We start from the raw sequence: 24041 nt of genomic DNA, 5'->3' as shown, positions 1-24041 counted from the left end.
CAATGAGTCTGCCTGGGCTCCGTGCCGTATTCCTGCCCCTCCATTTGGTCCTCCAGAGTGAAGTGGGTCTATAAGAAGACTGGACTGCTAAAGTCCCATTTCCCAAGACCAACACCCCTCATCCCAAATCAGAATAGTATTTGTTCCGATAGCGAGGCAGACAAAGTTTCGTTAGCAGAAGAGGGTACAAAGCAAGATCAAAAATAGATTTAAAATTCGAGAGGGCCAGTCGACATTCTAATAACAACAGGGCAGATGCTGGTCTTGAACCCATTGGTATGTGTGATGAAGTTTTTGCATCTTCTGCCTGGTGGAAGAGGACGGAAACGATTATATGCGGGATGGGAATGATATTTGATGATATTGGCTGCCTTTGAGAAGTGCAGATGCAGTCAATGGATATGACGTTGGCTTGTGTGAGGGTCTGGGCCTTGTTCACAACTTTCTTACAGTCCTGGGTGGAGAAGTTTCCGGACTAAGACGTGATGCTCTCATATGGAATGTTTTCTTTGGTGAATCTGAAAAGTTTGGTGATCTCCTTATGGACATGCCGAATTTCCCAAGCATCCTGAGGAATAAGGGCATTATTGTGCCTCTTGACAATGGCATCTCCGTGGGTGATCCAGGACAGATGGTTGGTTATCGTCACTCCCAGGAACTTGACGGTCTCGATCATAACAACCTCAACTTCTGTTTTGGTTTCTGCTTTCAAACAACCTCTATTCTTTTACTTTCCAAGTATGACTTTCCTAGTTCCAGAGTGGAGTCCCCAGATGCCTGTCATTTTGAAAAATAAGGAACAATGTGGACGATGTATTTTTCATACAATGATATATTCATGGATTAACAGCACAAGTCAATAATCCATGAACATCTTCTCAGCTTGGGTTTTTTTTTCTGGTCAATAAGTCACACACTAATACATCATGGAAACAGGCCCTACGGCACAAACCGCTCCATGCTGACCATGTGCTAGTTCCAAGTGCCCGCAATTGACCCATTTCATTCTAAACCCTTCCCATCATGTACCTATTGAAGTGAATTTTAAATGCTGCTATTGTCGCTCCCTCAACCAATTTCTCTGGCAACTCATTCCATTCACTGTCTGCATGAAGAAGTTGCCCCTCAGGTCCTTGCGAAATCTTTCCCCTTTCCCCTTAAAGTCATGTCCTCTCGTTTTCAATTCTCCATCCCTGGGAAAAAAAGGCTACAAGCATTCATTTTATCTCTGCCCCTCATCATTTATACACCTCAATATGGTCACCTCTCATTCTCCTACATTCCAAGGTATAAATGTGATGCTGTAGATAGCACACTGAACTTTTTTAGTTGGTGAATGTATTCGAAGTCTGCCCCATTTCACCCAGAGATAGTGCCACACGACATGCTGCAATATCTATGAAATGTGGGGCAGGCACACAGAGACACTCCTACACACACACAGAGACACTCACAGACACTCCTACACACACATAGATACTCTACACACAGAGAGACACACTCACAAGCACTCCTACACACACACAGACATTGGTTACAATGACTTTTGGAATGTCCCAGCTCAGTCAACACGTGGTGCTTCTAAGCCTGTCTTGGAGATGGACACTGAAGCCTCCCACACAGAATCGATTCTCTGTCCTTTCCACCTTCAATGTTGTGTTCAAACAGGGAAATTCGAGGGATGTGGTAATTGATAATCAGCAGAATGTTTTTGCGCTCGAATTTAACCTGATGCCATGGGGACAGGGATCAATAATGAGCACTTCTGGCTCCCTCTGCTAGCTCTGTCCTGATCGTAGTGTTGTCTGGGACATTGTCTGAAAAGTGGGATTCCGAGAACGTGACTACGTTCGATTATTGCTCTGTGAGAAGTATACTGCAGGTCAGGTTTAAGTTTCATACAATGAAGCGTTACCCCTCTTTATTTCTTTGAATCTAAAAATCAAACCAAAATAACTCTTTTTTCAGTTGAAGCTTATTCACTTCAATATCAGAATGCACACCAAACTATTGCTAAATTTAGTTACTGTAGTGATCAGCTGATTATTGCTCAGTTCAATAACCGCAGGAAACAACTGATTCATGTTCAAATGAGTAAACACATGATTATTGCAATGCCATATACATCACAAATACGTTTGGAAAGGGCAGAATCTAAATATAGTCTTTCTGGGCCACACTGGCACCTCCAGTAAAGAATGACTTGCTGGTAAATATCTCCACACAGCTCCCAAACTGAATCTGGCCAGTTATTCAAACATTTCTTCACAATAGAAAATTTAGACTCATTCTTGAACAAGGGGGAAGGGCATGGAGCTGATTGGACAATGTATTACCACAAGGCTCAGTGCAATTTTCAACATTTATCCAAATGAGCTGCCGATGACCATGACTCATAAGTTCGTCCATGTTGATGACATGTTGTGTGCCACATAAGATTCATAATTCTACACTGTGGAGCAGATCCTTATTGAAGTTGTGAGAAAAGTGATGGATTACAAGGCATCTTGCATTGAATCAATCATCAACATTATCCAGTGCATGTCAGCTCCACAATCCCCGTGTCCAAACAGAATTGTGCATCGACATTGATGGCCAGTGACTCAAACTTGAAATTTTATGAAGATGTTTTTAATATTGTATAGATCATTAACCATGAAGTGTCATTATTGAAGATCATAAAACCTTTGCTCATAGTCGCTTCTTTGTCCAATGAACAAACTCAACCATTTGTTTATTTCAATTTTAAGACTGAAGTATAATGAAAACATAGTGCCCAAATGATGAGTCTGGTTATCGCACCCAGGATCAACTTATTATTTAGCCCACACACTTTGAAAATATCCAATTATGTTTCCCTTGAATACAAATATCCCACACCTAATTGTTTTCATGACAATAATTTAACTACGTTTCGAAATTTTCCAGATAAAATGACAGATTTAATGGATTCTAACTATCTCACAAGTGAGTAATCTGGCATATGAATATCTGTGTCTGTGTGATTCTGTTTACATAGGCCGTGCTTCTGAAAAACTGACAGATTGTTCCAAACAGCATATCTCTTCAGCTCTTCACAACAAGCAAGGTTACACCCACCCAGCTTACACTCACAAAACCTCAAACCCAGTTTCCATCATTAGTCATGATTGGACAACATTTTTAATGCATTGTAATCCATTCATGGGCATCATTGGCTGGATAAGCATTTATAGCTCATCTCTAGTGGCTGTTGAGAATGTATTGGTGAGCTTTCTTCTTGAACTGCAGTTGTATGTGTGCTGTACATAGACTTGCAATCGGGCTGTGAAATAGACAGGCAGGAAGGTGGAAGAACACAGCAAACCAGGCTGTATCAGAATGTGGAGATGCTAACATTTCAGGTGCAAATCTTCTTCAGGACTGGGTTTTCAAGCGGTGAAGATGTGGACTTTTTTGTCTCTAATGAAGGACTGTGAAGCAGAGATACTTTCAGGATGGTGATATATTTTCAAATCCGGATGATGATTGACTTGGAAGGGAATTTGTAATGCATGGTGGTCCCATATATCTGCAGCTCGTGTCCTTCGAGATGATTGTGCGTTTGGAATGTTTTGTTTGAGGAACTTTGGTGAATTTCTCCAATGCATCTGGTGGTTAGTACAAATTGCTGCCACTGAGAGTCAGTGGTGGAAATAAGATGGCTGTGGTGGCCATCAAGTGAACTGTTTTATCCCGGATAGTGTCAAGCTTCTTGAGTGCTGTTGCAGCCTCACACATCCCGGCAAATGGGGAGTGTCTAACACACTCCTCACTTGGACCTTGCTGATGGTGGACAGATGGAAATCAGGTAGTGAGGTATTTGCTGCAGTATTCCTAGCTTCTGCCCTGCCTTGTCACCACTGTATTTAAATGGATAGTCCAGTTCAGTTCCTGGTCAATGGTAATCTTATGATGGTTATAGTTGAGGAATCAGCAATGGGGTAACCCCTTTGAATATCAATGGATGATTGTTTGATTCTTTGTTGTTAGAGCTGATTATTGGCTGGCATTTATGTGTCATGTACGCTATTTGTCACTTTTCATCCCAACCCTGCATATTGTCCAGGTCTTACTACATTTGGATAAGGAGTGTTTCAGTATCTGAGTAGTCGCAAATCCTGCTAAACACAGTGTAATCATTAGATAATATCCCCATGTCCAACCCGATGACAGAGGGAAGTCCATTGATGAAATTATTGAAGGTAGTAAGACCTAAGACACTCCGATGAGGAACTCCTGCAGAGATGTCCTGCAGCTGTGACGACTGACCTCAAAGATACACAACTTTCTTCTTTTCAGCCAGGGATGGTTCCACCCAGTGGAGCGTTTGCCCAAATTCCCATTGCCTCCCATTTTTCTCAGGCTCCTTGAAGCCCCACCAGGCCAAACACAACATTGATGTTAGGTACACTCAGCCTCACCCCACTTTTGGAATTCAGCTCTTTCCATCCACGATTGGACTAAGGCTGGAGTGAGGTCAGGACCTGAATGGTGTCACTGAACAGGTTATTTTTATGCAGGTGTTGCTTCATAGCACTGTTGATGAAGCTTTCATTCACATTTTCTTGATCGATATCATATTGATGGGGTGGGAATTCGCAGGGTTTACTTTGTCCTGTTATTTATGCAGAGCACATAACGGAGCACATTTCCACTCTCTCACGTGGATGCCACTGCTGCAACTCAGTTGAATTGCTTGCTCAGAGATACAGCATGTTCTGGAGCACGTCATCTGTCTGATAGCGGTGATGTTGTCAATTCCCCAGCGTTTACCCAGAAGAGGAAACCAAGATGAATCAACCCATCAGCAATTATGTCTGAAGAGTTTATTGAACGAGTTTAGCCTTATCTTTGCATTGACTTACTGGGGCTCTGATTGTTGATTATTGTGGATATATGTGGAGACTCCCCCTGTAATGAGTTATATAAATGTTCACCATCATTCACGACAGGATATGACAGGACTGCAGGGCTGAGATCTAATATTTTGGTTGAAGAATTCCATCGTTGTGTCTGACACATCCTGCTCATGCATGTGGTGAATGTGTTGGTGAAGACTACAGCTTGCTGGTCATTGTGAAGCGGCAGGAGAATGGTGACAGAATTCTGTGAGCATCCACATTTGAGGAAGGTATCCCATAATCGCTTACTGTCCCCAGAGTCAAAATCTCCAAATCGAAGAGGGCCATGTACAGGGGTTGCTGCAGTTCCCTGAACGCAGCTTGGATTTGTCACACACTGACAATCCTGGTCATTCAGCCTCTTGATGCGCGGAAGATGCACTGAGACTCAACCAATGGGAGGAAGGACTGAGGAGGATTCTCATAATGACCTTTCCCATGACGATCATTGAGAAATCTCTCTGTACGGTCGGACCTGTTTTCTTTTTTGAAGTTGGTCACAGTAAAAGATGGTCAGTTGAATTCATGTCAATAATGACTCTCCTCCATAATTCAGTCCTACACCCAAGGATTCCATCTGTGCCAATGGCCTTGTTGCTGTTCTGTTGTTGGAGGTGTTTTTGCCTTCAGGGTGTGTTGGTGGTTTGTTGAGATGGCAGTGGGTTGTGTATTGTGGGCTGCTGTTAGGAACACTTGTGCTGAAGGCTTTGAATTGGTGGAGGAGACCCACGAAATGCTCTCTCCAGCGAGTGCTGACTGCTTCTCAGTCTTTGATAAGGGACTTTCTGTGTTTGGATCTCAGTTGGGTCACTGCCTGTGTACTCGGGCTGTAGATGGCTGTAGATTGTGCTGAAGAAGCCTCACACATTGTGGCTGTCAGTGAGTCACTGATTCTCCTGCTGACTCCCACCACCCACCAACTATTCTTTAGGTCACGGCTTCTTTGTTACACCTGGACCTTCACTTGCATTTCCACTTGTTTCCTTCAGCTGGAGTTATGGTGGATCTGTCGGTTCAGGAATACCTCACGTTTGCGGTCTCTGTAATCCTGAATCTCCTGCTTATTCACACTGAGCCAGTCCGGGGGTTTCCTGGTCGAGGGGCTGAGGCTCACCACATACCTGCTGACTAGGGAGGGGTTTAGGGTGGACCAGATGCTGTTGGCACTCTGTGACTCAGGTATCTTGGTCATCATCAGGTCGGCTGTGAGGCACTGCTTGAGAAACACTTCATTCAGCCAGATAGCGATAGCTCGAGGTTGGTGAGGAATGAGTATTCTCCATTGTGACTAGATTCAGGGCAGAGGCACTAACAACTGTGATTTACTGCTTTTGGCAACGGATGTGTCAGAGGGTCAGGAGGAGCTCATTTACTCCACAGGGAGATTTGTTGGGAAGTCTGACTAGTTGGTTTGTTGTGGTGAAGCCGATCCCGTGGAGATGGTGTCCTGTGTTTGCTTTTCCAGAAGAATGTGTACCCACCATCATGTCAGAAAGAGTGCAAGTACTTTCATCTCTTACTATTATAGACTGACAAGATCCCGTATCTATTAATATTGTAACGTTTTTTTCCTGTCTGCCCCTGTTCTACCTGAGTAAACGTTACGCACAGAGGTGAAGTCTTTATAGAGATCGGGCACTAACTCAATACCCAGCCCCTGCCTGGGCTGTGCACAATCCTGCATCACCTCAACTTTTCTCGGGGTTTCCTTTACTATTCACACTAATCCCACTGGCTTAGCCCCTATTATCACATCTTTTCCCTGAGTGCCTTTCTTCAATGACCAGCACTGTGACTTTACATATCGCACCTTGTAGCAGTGAAAACATCTTTCCCAGTGCCTTTCTTAAGCACCAACACTGTGACTTTATGTGTCCCACTCCATTACAGTGGCAATCCCAGAGACCTTTCACCTTCTTTTCATCCTCTTGGGCGTCTTTTTTTCATCTGTGGTAAGCTAATACCAGTGTGCTGTACTCTTTATTTTGCAGTGAAGGATCGCCCCTTCTTCCAATTTCTATCCCAAATAGGAAGCTATGAATTAAATGTCACCTTATGTACTAATACATATTCATCTGCTATCTCTGCGGGTGTTATCACTTCTTCAATTTTCTGTTCATCTCCATAAGTTATTATCATCTCTGGAATTTTTAAATTCCTCCAGCTGAGTAATCTCTTACACAGCCTCATGTGTCTTGTTTATTTTTAAGACCCACACCCATCTGTAAAAATTATTATGTTTAATTCTTTCAAACTCACATAAATCTGAACTTGTTCCTTCCTTATGTTTCAGAACTGCTGTCTATATGCTTCTGATAGCAATTCATCGGCAGACAAAATAACATGTTTGATATTTGCATAATCTGTTGATCCCCTCAACTGATAGCGCTGCAAACACCTCACCAGCTCTGCCTACCAACTGAGTCTGATCAAGCATTACCTATAAGTTCTCTGGCCACTCTATCTGCCGAGCCAATTTTTTAAACTGAAACTTTAAAACATTTTGACAACTTTTTCATCGAAATGTGGCAATGTTTTCACTTATTTGTATACATCCCTAAATTCTCCTTTCATCTCCATCCTATTAATTTGACTTTCATGACTATTTCGCAACTTGTGAAGCTCAAGCCCTCTCTCTCTTTTCTCTCTGTGTTCATCTGCTAAGTATCTTCTCTCTCTTTCTTTCTCCTCTAAATCAAGCTGCTTCATGTACAACTGAATTTTAGCCAGTTCCAAAGATTCTAATGGTCTTCACAGCACATTTACATGTCAAGTTATTTCAATAACAACCTCATCTTTTTTGAGACGCAGGCAATTCCACCGACAGTTTGTCTGACATTTACAACAGCTTTTACTGGCTCATCTTTCGTCAAACTTCCAAAGTCACTTTTTCCACAACCATAGAAATATTTACTAACTGAAAGTGCCATTTCTCTCACTTTTAATCTAACCAACTACAAGTAGTGGAAATTAAACAGATTTTTCTCACCTAATTTTTATTTAAAGATCTCAAACACTAATCGCCAAGTACATATAATCTACTGGGAACTTCCGTACCCCAAATCTGTCCAGATCCCAGACCTGATCCATCTAAATCCATCCAAACCTGTCCAAATCCCAAAAGAGCCGCCAATCTGATCTGACGTGGAGTTCAAAACCCCTCTGATAATTAAAGCTAAAACCCTCAGGAAAACTCACCTCAACTCGCCTCGTAATCTATTAAAAATGTGTGAGGAAAGAGAATCCTTGATTTCCACTGTTTAAGTGAAAAAATGACGATATATTTTTCTAACTCTAACAGTGAACATGAATCAAAAACGAACTATTAATAAATCTGAGCTCGCCCCTCCCCACCCCCAACTACTACCTGCCCCAACTCGATAAAAATGCTACTCCAATAAGACATAACCTCTCACAGTCCATACAGTCTCTTCTGCTGTCTTCCTGCCGGCCTTCTGAACCTACCCCTTCGCTCTGACCTTCCCAATCTACTGTCTTCCTGCTGGCTCTATGAACCTGTCCTTCACTCTGACGTTCACATTCTGCTGTCTTCCTGTCGCCGTTCTGAACCTGTCCCTTCCCTCTGACATTCCCGTTCTTCTGTCTTCCTGGCGCCCTTCTGAACCTGTCCCTTCCATCTGATCTTCCCTTTCTGCTGTCTTCCTGCCGGTATTCTGAACCTGTCCCTTCCCACAGTCCTTCCCATTCTGCAGTCTTTCTGCTAGCCTTCTGAACCTGTCCCTTCCCTCCGTCCTTTCCATTCTGCTGTCTTCCAACCGGCCTTCTGAACCTGTCCCTTCCCTCTGATCGTCCCATTCTGCTGTCTTCTCCCTGGATTGACATCTTGCTCCTTACTGCTTTTACTGGAAACGGTCCTTTTGATAGATAGTGTCTTCAGAGATTTTCATTCAGAGCAAAATGTTTATTTCTTCGGATGGCAGTTCTTCGAAATAATTTTCAAAATGTCCTCCCTTTTTATACCATCAACATCATTCCCAGTGATTGTTCTGATCTTGTCAATACGATAAATTCAAACTCAATTCGTTTTTTGTCTCCTGGGCATAATTTAATTTAATTGTTTAAATTGGTTTTGTTGTCAAAACAGCAACCAAAACGCAGGGATCCATTTACCAGCCAATAATCACATATATCTGTGTTGTTGAGAGCCCGTCTCTTAGCTGTTATGTATGTTGGCAGCTGTTACTGCACCTTAAATTCAGTAAACACTTTCTATCTTAAGGTGACTGTAGACTGTTTTGACTTTGTAGCAGTACCTAAGAGTTGTACCTGTATACTAGTACCTAAAATGGCGCCATAATGGGTCACTGCATTTCTGTACTTGCGTAAATGTGACAATAAAGGACAATCTAATACTAATTGGAACATAGAACATAGAACATAGAAGAATACAGCACAGTACAGGCCCTTCGGCCCTCGATGTTGCGCCGATCCAAGCCCACCTAACCTACACTAGCCCACTATCCTCCATATGCCTATCCAATGCCCGCTTAAATGCCCATAATGAGGGAGAGTCCACCACTGCTACTGGCAGGGCATTCCACGAACTCCCGACTCGCTGAGTAAAGAACCTACCCCTAACATCTGTCCTATACCTACCCCCCTCCCCTTAATTTAAAGCTATGCCCTCTTGTAATAGCTGACCCCATACGTGGAAAAAGATTCTCACTGTCGAACCTATCTAAACCCCTAATCATCTTGTACACCTCTATCAAGTCACCCCTAAACATTTTTGTCTCCAATGAAAACAACCCCAAGTGCCTCAGCCTTTCCTCATACGATCTTTCTACCATACCAGGCAACATCCTGGTAAACCTCCTCTGCACCCGCTCCAGTGCCTCCACATCCTTCCTATAGTATGGCGACCAAATCTGCACACAATACTCCAGATGCGGCCGCACCAGAGTCTTATACAACTGCAACATGACCTCAGTACTCCGGAACTCAATTCCTCTATCAATAAAAGCCAGTACGCCATATGCCTTCTTCACCACACTATTTACCTGGGTGGCAACTTTCAAAGATCTGTGTACATGGACACCAAGATCCCTCTGCTCATCCACACTACCAAGTATCCGACCATTAGCCCAGTACCCCATCTTTTTGTTACTCTTACCAAAGTGAATCACCTCACACTTAGCTACATTGAACTCCATTTGCCACCTTTCTGCCCAGTTCTGCAGCTTATCTATATCCCGCTGTAACCTGCCACGTCCTTCCTCACTGTCTACAACTCCTCCGACTTTCGTATCATCCGCAAACTTGCTCACCCAACCTTCTAACCCCTCCTCCAGGTCATTTACAAAAATGTCAAACAGTAATGGTCACAAAACAGATCCTTGCGGAACACCGCTAGTGACGGCACTCGAAGATGAACCTTTGCCATCAACTACTACCCTCTGTCTTCTTCCGGCCAGCCAACTCCTAATCCAAACCTCCAACTCACCCTCAATGCCATACCTCCGTATGTTTTGCAGTAGTCTACCATGGGGAACTTTATCAAACGCCTTACTAAAATCCATATACACCACATCTACCGCTTTCCCCTCGTCCACCTCCTTAGTCACCTCCTCAAAGAATTCAATAAGGTTTGTGAGGCACGACCTGCCCTTCACAAAACCATGCTGACTATCCTTGATCACATTATTCCTATCCAGATGTTCATAAATCCTATCCCTTACAATTCTCTCTAAGATTTTGCCCACAACAGAAGTGAGACTCACCGGCCTATAGTTACTAGGGTCATCCCTACTCCCCTTCTTGAACAAGGGAACCACATTTGCTAGCCTCCAATCTTCTGGCACTACTCCTGTAGACAACGAGGACATAAAATCAAGGCCACTGGCTCTGCAATCTCCTCCCTTGATTCCCAGAGAATCCTAGGATAAATGCCATCAGGCCCAGGGGACTTATCTATTTTCACCCTTTCCAGAATTTCCAACACCTCTTCTCTACATACCTCAAAGCCATCCATTCTACTTAATTGTGACTCAGTATTCACATTGCCAACAATGTCCTGTTCCTGATTGAATACTGACGAAAAGTATTCATTCAGTGTCTCCCCAATCTCTTCAGCCTCCACACGCAACTTCCCACGACTATCCTTGACTGGACCTATTCCTACCCTAGTCATTCTTTTATTCCTGACATACCTATAGAAAGCCTTTGGGTTTTCCCTAATCCTACCAACTAAGGACCTTTCATGTCCCCTCCTTGCTGCTCTTAGCTCTCTCTTCAGGTCCTTCCTGGCTACCTTATAACTCCCAATCACCCAATTGAACCTTCACGCCTCATCTTTACATAGGCCGCCCTCTTCCATTTAACAAGGGATTCCAATTCCTTATTAAACCACGGCTCCCTCACACGACCATTTCCTCCCTGCCTGACGGGTACATACTTATCAAGGACACTCAATAGTTGCTCCTTGAACAAGCTCCACATATCAATTACGCCCTTGCCTTGAAGCTTACTCTTCCAAGCCACACATCCTAAGTCATGCCTCACCGCATCATAATTTCCCTGCCCCCAGCTATAACTCTTGCCCTGTAGTGCACACTTATCCCTCTCCATCACTAGAGTAAAAGTCACCGAATTGTGGTCACTGTCCCCAAAGTGCTCACCTACCTCTAATTCTATCACCAGGCCTGTTTCATTACCCAGAACCAAATCCAGTATTGCCTCACCTCTTGTTGGCCTATCTACATATTGTGTCAGGAAACCCTCCTGCACACATTGGACAAACAATTCGAGAAGATAAGGTGGGAAGAGGGTGTAAGGAGTAAACAATAGGAATGGTGTGAGCCCAAAGAGAGAGAAGAACAGTTGGACAGTCAAAAGAGTGGACAGAAGTCTGTCTAGGAGGGTGAATAGCTGTAATTGGAGACTGTTAGTAGCTAACAATAGCTGGCATGTAATAGCCGACTGTCTGATAAGGTCTGGTGTGGGGGCTGGAGGTCAGGTCAAGACAGGGTTCAGGCCCTAAAGTTATTGAACCCAATATTGAGTCCACGAAGCTGCAGGGTCCCCAAACAGAAAATGCAGTGTGCTTCTAGCCTGCACTGAGCTTCATTGGAACACTGCAGCAAGCCTGAGACAGAGATGTTGGCCAGGGAACAGGATGCTGTGTTAAAGTGGCAGGCAGCTGAATGCTTAGGGTCTTTTTTTGCGAACAGAGATTGAATGTTCTGCAAAGGTATCTCCCAGTCTATGTTTCGTTGCCTCAGTGTAGAGAAGACTGCAATGCGAGCAACAAATGCAGTAGACTAGATTAAGTGAAGTGCAGGTAAAGTGCTGCTTCACCTCTAAGGTGTGATTGAGACCTACTGAGTAGGGAGGAGGTAAATAGTCAAGTGTTATACCTTCGGTTGTTGCAGGAGAAGGTGCCATGAGGCTGCTGGGAGTTGGGGTTTGGGAATGAAGGGAGAGTGGATGAGGGTTTCCTGGAGGGAATGGTCCCTGTAGAAGGCTGACAAGGGAAGGAAGAGGTTTATGTGTCCGGTGGTAGCATCTCACTGGAGATGGTGGCTAATGATCCTCGAGACGTGGTTGCTGGTGGGATGGTATGTAAGGATAATGGGAAACCTATCTCTGTTGCAGGAGGGAAGATGGGGGTAAGGTCTGAAGTTTAGGGGATAGGTTAGACCTGGTTGAGGGTCCTGTCAACTAGGAAATCCTCGTTTGAAGAAGAAGGTGTACATTTTAGAGGCTCACTAATCGAAGCTGGCCTCATTGGAACAAATGCGATGTCGACAAAGGAAGAGAGAGAATGAAATGGAGTCTTTACAGGGTGCGAGGATGAATAGTCCAGGTAAATGTGAGATTATTTCGGATATTGCTGTCCAGTCTAAACCAAGAAATGGAAACAGAGATGTCTGGGGTGGGAAGGGAGAAGTCAGAGAGTCATGGTTTGCATACTTTGTATGGGCTGGAGTAGGGCAGGAGGAAACATGGGAATGCTAAGTTTACAGACAACGCAAGTATTAACCGTTAGATTCAGAGTGAATAAAAAAGTCTGAGGTTACAGATAGAAATCTGCAATTTGGCCTGATGAGCAGATGAGTGATGGATGACATTTACTGCTGATAAACAAGAGGTGATGTCCTTTGGCAGAAGGGACAAGACAAAGAAGTACTCAATTAAGAGAACGTGAGGACTGCAGATGCTGAAGATCAGAGTTGAGAGTGTGATGCTGGAAAAGTAACCACAAAACGTACACACCATGACTCTCTGACTCAGGCAGGTCAGGCAGCATCCAAGGAGCAGGAGAGTCAACGTTTCGGGCAAAAGGAAGCTCCGAGGAACAGAAAGATCTTGAGCTACTTGTTAACAGATCCTTGGACGCAGCAGGACAGGTTAATCGGGTTGGTAAGAAGGCATGCAGGACACAATCATTTCAAAGTCAAGGCAGAGATTATAAGAGCTGGCAGGTCCTGTTGCAGCTCCCTTTGGTTAGGCTATAGTTGGAGTATTGTGTACAGTTCGGGTCACGACACCATAGGGAGAAGGGGATTGCATTGGAGGGAGAGTAAAGGAGATTCACCAGGATGGTGCTAGGGCTGCAGCAATTTAGCTGTGAAGGGGAGGCTGGATAATGCTCGGGCTGCTTTCTTTTGTGCAGAGATCGTTGCATGTAAAACGAAGAGGGATATGAACAGGGTGAATAGAAGGTAGATGTTGCCCTTAATGGAAGGGTCAATAACAATGTGGTATAATTTGAAGGTGAACGGCTGAGGGTCTAGAGGGGACATGCAACCTAGAGGATGGTAAAGGTCTAAACTGTAGTACCCAGGGACGGTATCTAAGGGAAAAATCCTCAAGAGCTTTATGAAGTCCTTGGATGAGGCACGGCAATAACACTCATGGCAATTGATTAATTGCTGGGGAGTGGGCTTATGCAACTTGCAGTATAATTTTGGGGGGGACAAACACGATGGTGCGCTGGGCCATCTCTGTCCTGTATGATGCCATAATTGTATGATTTTAAATGTAAGGTTCTGGTTTTCTTTAGATCTTTGTTTTGAGAAAATGTGACTAAGTGGGAGTTCCAGCGGTTGGTGTTGTCAGTATCAGCTTCAGATTCAGTACTACAGTGCTCATTCACAGATAGAATTTCCCAAATGAGTTGTACAACTGAATAAACAAGGAAAACTTTGGAATAATAGTGTGCAGTAGAACAGCTGTCAAGGTGACCCATAGGATGAGGTACTGAATGACTGAATAACCTCAGCAAAATGAAGGTCATCTCTGAAAAGAATGTCAAAAGGTATATAGATATGGATAGGAGTGAAATAATATAGGTCTTGTTGCTGAATACGAAGTAAAACTAACATTTGACACCTAATAGGATCAGATTAACCCAGTCCTTGGCGTATTCAAATACAGATGTAAATCTCAATGATGTCACATCATTAAAATAAACCTGTTATTGTAATTGGTTTGTTTAAAATGATATTTCAAAAGATGAAGATGTAATCACAATTTCTCAGTGGAGATACCACGCAAAATAAAATAAAGTATCTGGAACGGGGTAGGCTCCAATTCTGAGAGAATGCTCCAATAGTAACAGATTGCCAGCAGCAGGAATGGAGAGGTTGTTCCACAAACAACAAAATGCATCTTCTAAAGGAAAGAGTCAATATAATGTACCAGACCATCCTTGTCATTGTTGGTGTTCCTGGTAAGTCTTGTAACAACTTAACTTCTGTAGATCTCTGCATTGAATCATCCTTATTTCTGCCGACAACTGATAATTGTTATATTTCCATTAAGCAAAGCAAATACAGATGGCGTGAGACAGCATTCTCACTTACTGAGTTGAAAGCAGACAATTTGTCTATGAAGAGGTTCCTCTGTAGTGTGCAGCATTACCTGCTTCTCTCTACTGTGCAGAATAAGTTTGCTCTGCGGCCACGTTGATGGGGTTTGGCTGAGCAACGGCCCTGGCTGGTCCAGAAAGTGTTTAGCAAGACCACTCTCTCTCTGTGGGAATTCAAAGCCTGCTATTGATCATATGTGGTTTGTAATAACCCACTTCTCAGGGGCAATGGCATTTTACAATCTTTAAGGTGAAGGGATTGTGTTGGTAGATATTTTTAAGGGAGGTTGCTCCAGATGCAATATGGGCAATTGGTGGGATGAGCAGGTCAGTAGGAATGCTAAGCAAGGGTCAGTACAGAATGGTTTGACGATCTTGGTTGTTGTCCCCTGTCAGTGGATGTGTGGGGGCAAGACTTGTGAGGATAGGTCACGGGGAAGGATGTTAAACACAGGGTTCCAATTTTGATGTGTATTGTTGAATTGTTTGATCGTCAAAAATATGTGTGAGCTGTGCCATTTGTAGAAAGATACACACGACTGCGGTGCAGACTTTCATGAGATAAACAATGGAATCCAGAATGTTCTGGCAACAGTTCTCTCGCAGAGGATCAAGCAACTATGTCCTAAGGGTATTTCCCACTCTACCTTTTGTTGCTGTTATCCTTTGAAGTTCCATAAACAATAATTGGTCTCTGTGAAGATTCTCTCATGTGCCTTCATTTGGGATTATTATTTCGTCTATGACTATTAATTCTATATGCCTTTGCTTGTGTCTCATGCAAAGCTATGGTACAGTGGAGAATGTGGTTTAGTCTATGGGCTTTACTCCTCCACGTAGCTCCGAATATGAGAAGGGGATCTCAGTTTACAAGGAGAGGGCTGAGGTGAGGAACTTGGCAGTATGAACCCTGACATCTTGTTGAAAGCTTTGCTTCATCCCAGATAATGTGCCTGATTTCTTGATGGAGGCTGTGGTGCACAATCTTGGACAAGCAGGGCAGTCTGCATCAAATTTTGAAGTCACAGGGATTGCAATGTGTATCCAACTTGAGACATGGTGGTTGGATTCACTGCTGAATACCTTCATGGTTCAGATTGTCAGGATATTCAACCCTGTGCTCAAAGGAGGGACTCAATACCCTATCATTTGTGGAGGACATCCATTCCTGGACACTGTGGAGAGATCCAGTGTCCTGTACTGTCGTTCATACAGTGTGGATATACAACTCCGGGGGAAATCTGAACAGTGGACACTCCAAAACCGAATTCAGAAATTTTGCAATCAATGTCCATATTGGTGTCTCCTATTCTTTGTTTTACTGATCCCAGGGGTCGTTGTGTGTATGTTGTGTTCTTATGGGAAACTTCAGCCAGTCTGAGTAACCTTAAAGCAGGTGAAATCAAATGCTGCCAATCTAAGAAAAAAGACATTCAGTCCATAGCCGTGTTTCTGGGAGCAATCTCCTGCTCACGTTCTTCCCTATGCCTTTAGAAGTGAAAATTATTCATTTAGGAGAATACTTGATCTGTAACTCAACGTGTCTTTTATTCATTTCTCTCTCTTTCAGTTAGTCTAGTGATGATTGCAGTCGTGGCTTGGGCCAAGTGTGGTCTTTGTACATGCAGCACTCGCTATCTGCTGGCCATGGCAACGTCTGATCTACTGTTCATTGTGTTTTATGTTATCCTTCACCGATTTCTCTCTTATTATTATCCACAGTGTTTCCTGCACATCAGTCATGTTTGTAGTGTTATCTGTGCCCTGAGCTGCTTGACCATTGATTGCTTTGTCTGGTTCACTGCTGCTTTTTCCTTTGATCGATTTGTTGCCACTTGTTTTCATCAGATGAAGATTAAGTATTGCACAAAGAAAACTGCACTGAAGGTTCTAGCAACACTCTGTATTTTCTTTTACTTTAAAGAATGTTCCCAACCACTTTGTATATACACCTGGAAAGATCATCAACAATATTTCATGGTACTGTTCTCTAAGTTCCAGTTATTCTTCTGAATGTCGGTGGGTATATTTTAAATATTTTGAGACTTTTTTTACACCAATGTTCCCATTCACGTTTATGCTCTTTATCAACATTCTGACTGTCAGACACATCTTCAAGGCCATTAAGGTGCAGAAGGGACTGAGGGCTCAGACAAAAATAGAGAATGATCCAGAGGTAGAGAGCATAAAGAATTATATAATTGTACTAATTGCGTTATCTGCCAGTTCCATACCTCTTTGGTTGGTGTATGTTTATTATTTCTTTAATGTCAGTTATTCCTTGGATTCCACTTCTTTTGGTCTCTTTAAACAAGTCGCATATATGTTGTAGAACCTAAGTTGCTGCACAAATGCTTTTATTTATGTGGTTACACAGAGAACTTTCAGAGACCAGTTAAAGTATGCCGTGAAATATCCACTTATAAAAATAATTCAATTGGTGAATAAATCCAAGTAACAGAGAAACAACATTAGCTGCAGCAGATAATGGAACGAGAGGTCCACGTGAGGAATGGACCGAAAGGAGAAGGAGGAGTTGCAACATGAAAGAGCCAGGAAGAGCAAAGCCAGCGTAAAGTACTGTTAGTAATGAGTGAGTTAGTAGAAAGCTGAAGAACAAATTCAAAACCAGAGGAGGAATTAGATATGCATGAAAACTCCATTCATCCCAAACAATCAGTTCGAAGTGAATGAACCAGATACAAATATAAATGAGATTGAGGAAAGGATCATCATTCACTGCAGGCCAGAGTGGGAAACGTATCTACAAGATCCTGCCTGCTCTTCCTCACTGACGTCTTTGATCCACACATTTGGACTTTTTTTTGTTTGTTATAATGAATACATAATATCCTAATATTATCCTAATATCCTAATATTATCCTAATAATATCCTAATAATATCCTAATATCCTAATATTTCGCATTTTCTGATTGTAAATTTATTTTCAACAATAATTTACTTTGTTTCCATTCAATTCACTGATATCATTCCATTTCTTTATTCCTTCCTTTCCATGAACCAGCTGATGCATTCGTGGGAGAATACAAACCCAACCAGAGGGACTCCTGGATTCCCTCTCTACAATGACATAGCTCCCATTCCCATTTAACATGCTCCTTAAAATCCACCTCTTCATGTAAGTTATAGGCACCTGACTTAGTACCTTCTGCAGTGAATCAACATCAATTCCGTTGAATTTGTCAGGAATAAAGATCTTTTTTAAGTGTGTTTGCGGAGTGTGTTATGTTAAAGTGGACAGTGATGGTGTGTTGTGGTGAGTATAGCTGCCTTCCGAGCAGGTGACCTCGGTTTAACTCCTGGCAATCGCAAGCTGAGATTTCGTTTGCATTGATCAATAGGAAAACTCAAAGACAAAAAGGAACTTGATCAGTTTGAAAACGAATACGGGTTTCACTCCAAGATATTAACATTCAAATCAGCAGTACACAAAAACCATCTGAAATAAAAGATTTCCCAGTTGCTTCTCTCACACCTCCACCACCCCTCCCTCCCTCCCCCCTCGAATCCCACAGAGATGACTCTGACTGTGTTCCATCTTTGGGGGAGTTTTGCCACAGGTAGAGAAAGCTGGGTGTGACTGGATGAGCTGGGTCTGGTCAGAGTTGTGGTCTTTGAATGACAGACCTGGGGGTATTTCACACAGTTCTCGCAGTCATGTGCACTGAGCAGGGTGTGAGTATCTGTGTGTTTCTGTCTTTCTCTGCGTGTGAGAGTGGCGGAAGTGTTTGAATATCAATCCCAGTTTTGATACTTTAACCTCACCCCTTCGCCAAAACAGTCGTACTTGTTGAGGAGGGTCTGTCCTCAGTGAGAAAGAGGGAGTATCAAAGACACCGAGAAAGCTAGGACCAATCGGAATGATGAGTTTCACCACTTTAATCTCGCCACGTCTTTCCTTAACTCCTGTTTGTAACTGTTTGACTCTTCCTCTTCCAGTCTCATCCTTGGGTTTCTTGATGGCTCAAAGGATAGCACTGCTTCTGCATAGCACCCGAGACCTTGGTTAAATTCCATCTTCGGGCGACTGGGTGGTGTGTGCACATTTTCCCCGTGTCTGTGTGGGTGTTTTCTGGGTGCTCCGGTTTCCTCCCACTGTCCAAAATTGTGCAGCTTAGTTGAATTGACTGTGCTAAATTTTCCCATAGTGTTTAGGGATGCGTGGGCAGTTAAGATTTGACCACATTGCTTTCAGTCTGGAGTCACATGTTGGCCAGACCAAGTAAGTATGGCAGTTTCCTTCAATAAAGGACAACTGTGAAACAGAAGGGTTTTTCCAACAATTGTCAATGGATGCATGTTCATTATACGGCTCCTAATTCGTGATTTTTAAAAGTTAAAGATTATTGTGAAGTTTAGATTACTTTCAGTGATCTTCGGCCCAACAAGTCCACACCGCCCCGCCGAAGCGCAACCCACCCATACATTTACCCCTTACCTAACCTACGGGCAATTTAGCATGGCCAATTCACCTGACCTGCACATCTTTGGACTGTGGGAGGAAACCGGAGCACGGAGGAAACCCACGCAGACACGGGGAGAACGTGCAAACTCCACACAGTCTGTCGCCTGAGGCGGGAATTGAACCCGGGTCTCTGGCGCTGTGAGGCAGCAGTGCTAGCCACCGTGCCGCCCACAAGTTGTAGATGTTTACTGAACCTTTTAGGGGGCTGAAATTGTTGGCTGGCACAACGTGTTCTGAATGATTTTAAATTGTAATAGTGGATTGAACTAGATAGCTGCAGATGTGTTGCCATCGTACACATCAAATTCAAATGCCGCCAATCAGTTTCAATCATGCCCCAAGTTCACAAAATCTAATCAAATTTGAAAAAAAAGTTTTGACAGCACTAAACCAATGAAATATTCGATGGTTTCAGGGTATAAATATCAGACATTTCGAACAGTTACCCTGAGCAGGAAAGAGCACCAACATAAAACATAACAATACAGTCTGCTCGCAGACCTGCCCTCTGAAAGGTCCCTTTATCTATGAAAGGGCTGTGAAGCAGAGTCCCAAAGAAGAAAAGAAAACAGAAGAACCAAAATCTGCTTGGCTTTGAAATAAGAAGTATTTTTTTCTAAATCTAAGTTGGGGCATTTTTCAGAGCAGTATTGTAGAGTTGGGAGGTAAAAGATAGGTTTAAGAAAAAAATGAGTTGTAATTAGTTGCTGTCTAATGTTCTTGTTTGGACATAAAGAAATAAATTGCTAAATTTTACGTTAAATAGTGAGATGTGGGATAGTTCTTTGACGCTCAAAATTTAACAGATTACGGCGTGAGGCGAACTTCTTCTGTGTGTCGGTTTTAAACCAGCAGAGGGATTTACAAGGTGAATGACAATGATCTTTTCCCTTAGTTGGGGGAGTTCTAAGTTTGTGGTTACAGTTTTAGGTGAGAGGAGAAAGATTTACGAAGGACATGATGGGCAAATTCATTACTGCAACGAATGGTTTGTGTATGGAATAAACTGCCAGGATAAGTGGTTGGGGGCTCGTTGTCAGGATTTGAACTGTTTGGGTGTTGGATTTGTGGTTTGAATAGGTTTAGATAGACTCAGTCTGAGATTTGGACAGATTTGATTAAATTTGGGGTACAAGAAAAGCCCAGTAGTTTTAAACGCTTTGAGATTAGTGTTCTAGGTCTTTAAATATAATTTTACTATTCAAATAAAGCTTAGGTAAGACAATTTGCTTAATGTTGATTACCCTGTGTTGTAACAAGTTCTACCATCTGTCATGGTAGAATTCGAACATGAGCTCCCAGAACACGACCTGGGCCTTTGGATTAACAATGCAGAGATAACACCACTGGGCCAACTTTCTGTCCATATTACTGCCCTTCGGTCCTGATTCTGTCCGTTCCCATTTTGCAGTCTCCCAAATTTTGCACCTTTGCCTATCTCAAAAGTCCCTGTCTAATTATCCTGCCCTGCTTATCTTCATCTCCCCTGAACTGCCCCACCCCCACCCCCGTAGTTCCTCCAATACACAACCACTGCATGTAAAAGCCGCTCTGTATCTCTGTCCATCCACAATATCGTTGCCATGTCCCAGCTCCTGGGGTGGAGGGTAAAGTGAGCATTGCAGAGGCTAAGCTGTCTTTCAACTGCCTATGCCATGTTATAGTGTCATAATGTAAGGAAACAAAGCCTTCGCTCCTACCAATCTACACCAAACTTAATCCCAAACTAAACAAGTCCTATCCTTTATGCTTGATCAATATCCCTCCAAACTGTTCCTATTCACGAACTTATCCAAACGTCTTTTAAATGTTAAAAATCACACGACAACAGGTTATAATCCAACATGCTTATTTTGAGTTACAAACGTTTGCAGCACTGTTCCTTCATCACGTAGCTAGGAAGGCAGGATCATAGGACACAGAAGTTACAGCAATAGATCATAGAGTCAGACAACTGATGGATATATTGAACAAACTGAGATTGCTGTTTTTAATGTCGCAACTATACATGCATCCACCACTTATCCTGGCAGTTTATTCCATACACAAACCATTCGTTGCAGTAATGAATTTGCCCATCATGTCCTTCGTAAATCTTTCTCCTCGCACCTCAAACTGTATCCACAAACTTAGAACTCCCCCAACTAAGGGAAAAGATCATTGTCATTCACCTTGTCTATGTTCCTCATGGTTGTATAAACCCCAATAAGATCACCCCTCCATCCCGAATGCTCCAGTGAGAAAAGTCCTAGCCCTTCCAGTCTATTTTGATATCTCAAACCATCCATTCGCAGCAACATTTTCTGAACCATCTGCAATTTAATAACAGGTTGGCCAGAACTGGACACATTAATCCAGAAGAGGCCTCACCAACATCCTGTACAACCTCAATATGGCACCCCCAAGTCCTATACTCAAAGGTCTGAGCAATGGAAGAATGTGTGCTAGATGCCTTCTTAACCATCCTGTCTACCTGAGATGCAAATTTCAAAGAATTACGCATCTGAACCCCTAGTTCTCTCTGTTCTACAACAATACCTAAGGGCATTACCATTAATTGTCGAAATCCTGCCCCTCCTTGTGTCTAAAATGCAACACCTCACATTTAACCAATTTAAACTCATTCTGCCACTCTTTAGCCCATTGGCGCAAATGATAAAGATCCCTTTGTAATCTTCAGGAACATTCTTCAGTTTCCACATTCCCAACAGTTTTGCCATTATCTGCAAAATTACTAACCATGCTTCAGACATTCTTATCCAAATCATTTGTGTAAATGACAAACAAAAGTGGACCTAGTACCAATCCTTGTGGAAAACCGCTGTTCACAGGCCTACAGTCCGAAAAACAACAATCTGTATCCTACATAAAACCAATGTTGTGTTCAACTGGCAAGCTCACCTTCAACCCCTAACTTTCCTAGTCTACCATGCCTGGGTCATAGCATTGTACAGCACAGAAACATCCATGCCGACCAGTTATCCCAAATCAATCCAGTGCCACTTGCCAACATTTGGCACATAGCCCTCCAAGCCCTTTCCATTCATATAGCGATCCAGATACCAGATTGCATTCTAGGTCGTCAGTTACAGGCTCTTCCTTTTACTTCAGATGACCACTTCCTTCAGGATCCTTTCTGCATTGCAGTCCCTGTCAAACCCATTAGGTTTGACCCTCCCTGCATTTCTATCCAACTGCTTTATCTAGCTTTTCAGCTCCCAAATTTACTCCTAACAGAAAGGAAATCCCTCACCTCTCTTTAAAAACAGCAACCCTTATTTTCAATGCCGCATCTATTAATTCTGGACTCACACACAAGTATTTTTCCCCATCTCTACCTTTCAAGACCATTCAGGGTCCTATAAACTCCAGTGCAAACAGGTCCAGCCTGTCCAATCTTTCCTCATAATGCAACCCATTCATTTCCAGTTATCAGTCAAACTGAAAAATAACAATATTACGTTTATGTTCAATTCCTTCTGTAATAAAGGAGAGCATTCCATTTGCCATTTTAATCGTTTGCTATGACTGCATGCTCAGGATTTGTGGTTGATGCACTTGGTGACTTCGATCCCTCTACATGTTGGCATTCTGTAGCTTTTCTCCATTTAAGCAATCAATACTTTTCTTCACTATTCTCCATCTGCCAGTCACTTAATCTATCCGTATCTCTCTGCACCAAGAACATCTCTCAAATTTAAGATGGGTGCATCCCCCGTTTGTCCTAAGTGTAAGGTAGACATCGGTGCACCCATTCATTGTTTGTGGTGTGCCACAGGCTCAGTGCATATTGGAGTTCTGTGGCAGAGCTCATAGAGAGGGTCTTGAGGGCTGAGGTTAAGATGGACCCCTATCTCTCTTCTCATGGGCCTACCTAATATACTCTCTATGGATGCTCTGGGGAAAATACATCTTCACTTTCTGTGCTAGGCAAAAAAATAATGTTATGGGTTTCTGAACTCCCCCCACCACCCGGGTCTGTTGGGTTGGCATCAGCTTATTATTGAACATATCTCTCTGGACCTGTTCACAAGCATGGTACACCAGAAAACAGAAAACTCTTATAGGATATGGCACCCCTTTCTGGTCTGCTCGGATGCAGATTTATCAGCCATTTTAACTTGGGCTTTTTTGTAGCCATGGCGTTCTGATTTAGTGTACTTGATGTTTTGTGTGCAATACTTAGTTCTCTCAGAGATCGAGTGGTAATTTTTGTTGTGCTGCGCTGTTTTGCTTGTTTATTTATTCATTAACTACCTTTATTGATTTTTCTGTATTGCACATGGATAGAGTTGTGTTTTGCTGTTGTGGGTTCTTTTTCTCTTTTTTTGTTGTTATAGGTATAAAGACTAATGTTTACTGGTGTTGTAATGTATCTTTCTTTTTATGGTTTTGTAAGAAAATAAAACTTAATAAAATATCTATAAAAAAGGACAACACAGGTCAAAATTCAATGTATTAGACGAATGAATGACAAACGTCTAATGATACTTTCTGTCAACTTTGATATATTTTCAAGTTAAAAAGCTTGTCTTTCTTTCTGTAAAACACAAAGCTTGAAAGAGTTATTGAAAACAAATTGTACCTCTCCCTGTCTCAAGTTTTAGCCAAAACTGATGCAGTACTATTATCAATAAAACTGATTTTTTTAAGCATTTTTGATTTTTTTTGCTCTCACAGGTCGAGGTGTTTTAGCTAATTTTAGTCTACATCGACCGATTCCCCGTTTGTAGGCATCAAGCTGACCTATTACAATGGGCTACTACTCCAATGCAATCTAATCAGAAATTTCCTGTCATC

Source organism: Chiloscyllium plagiosum, unplaced genomic scaffold (genome assembly GCF_037043375.1).
Source record: "Chiloscyllium plagiosum isolate Xiang-an unplaced genomic scaffold, Cpla_swu_hap1 HiC_scaffold_40, whole genome shotgun sequence".
NCBI lineage: Eukaryota > Metazoa > Chordata > Chondrichthyes > Orectolobiformes > Hemiscylliidae > Chiloscyllium > Chiloscyllium plagiosum.
Note: the sequence above shows the minus strand (reverse complement) of the source record.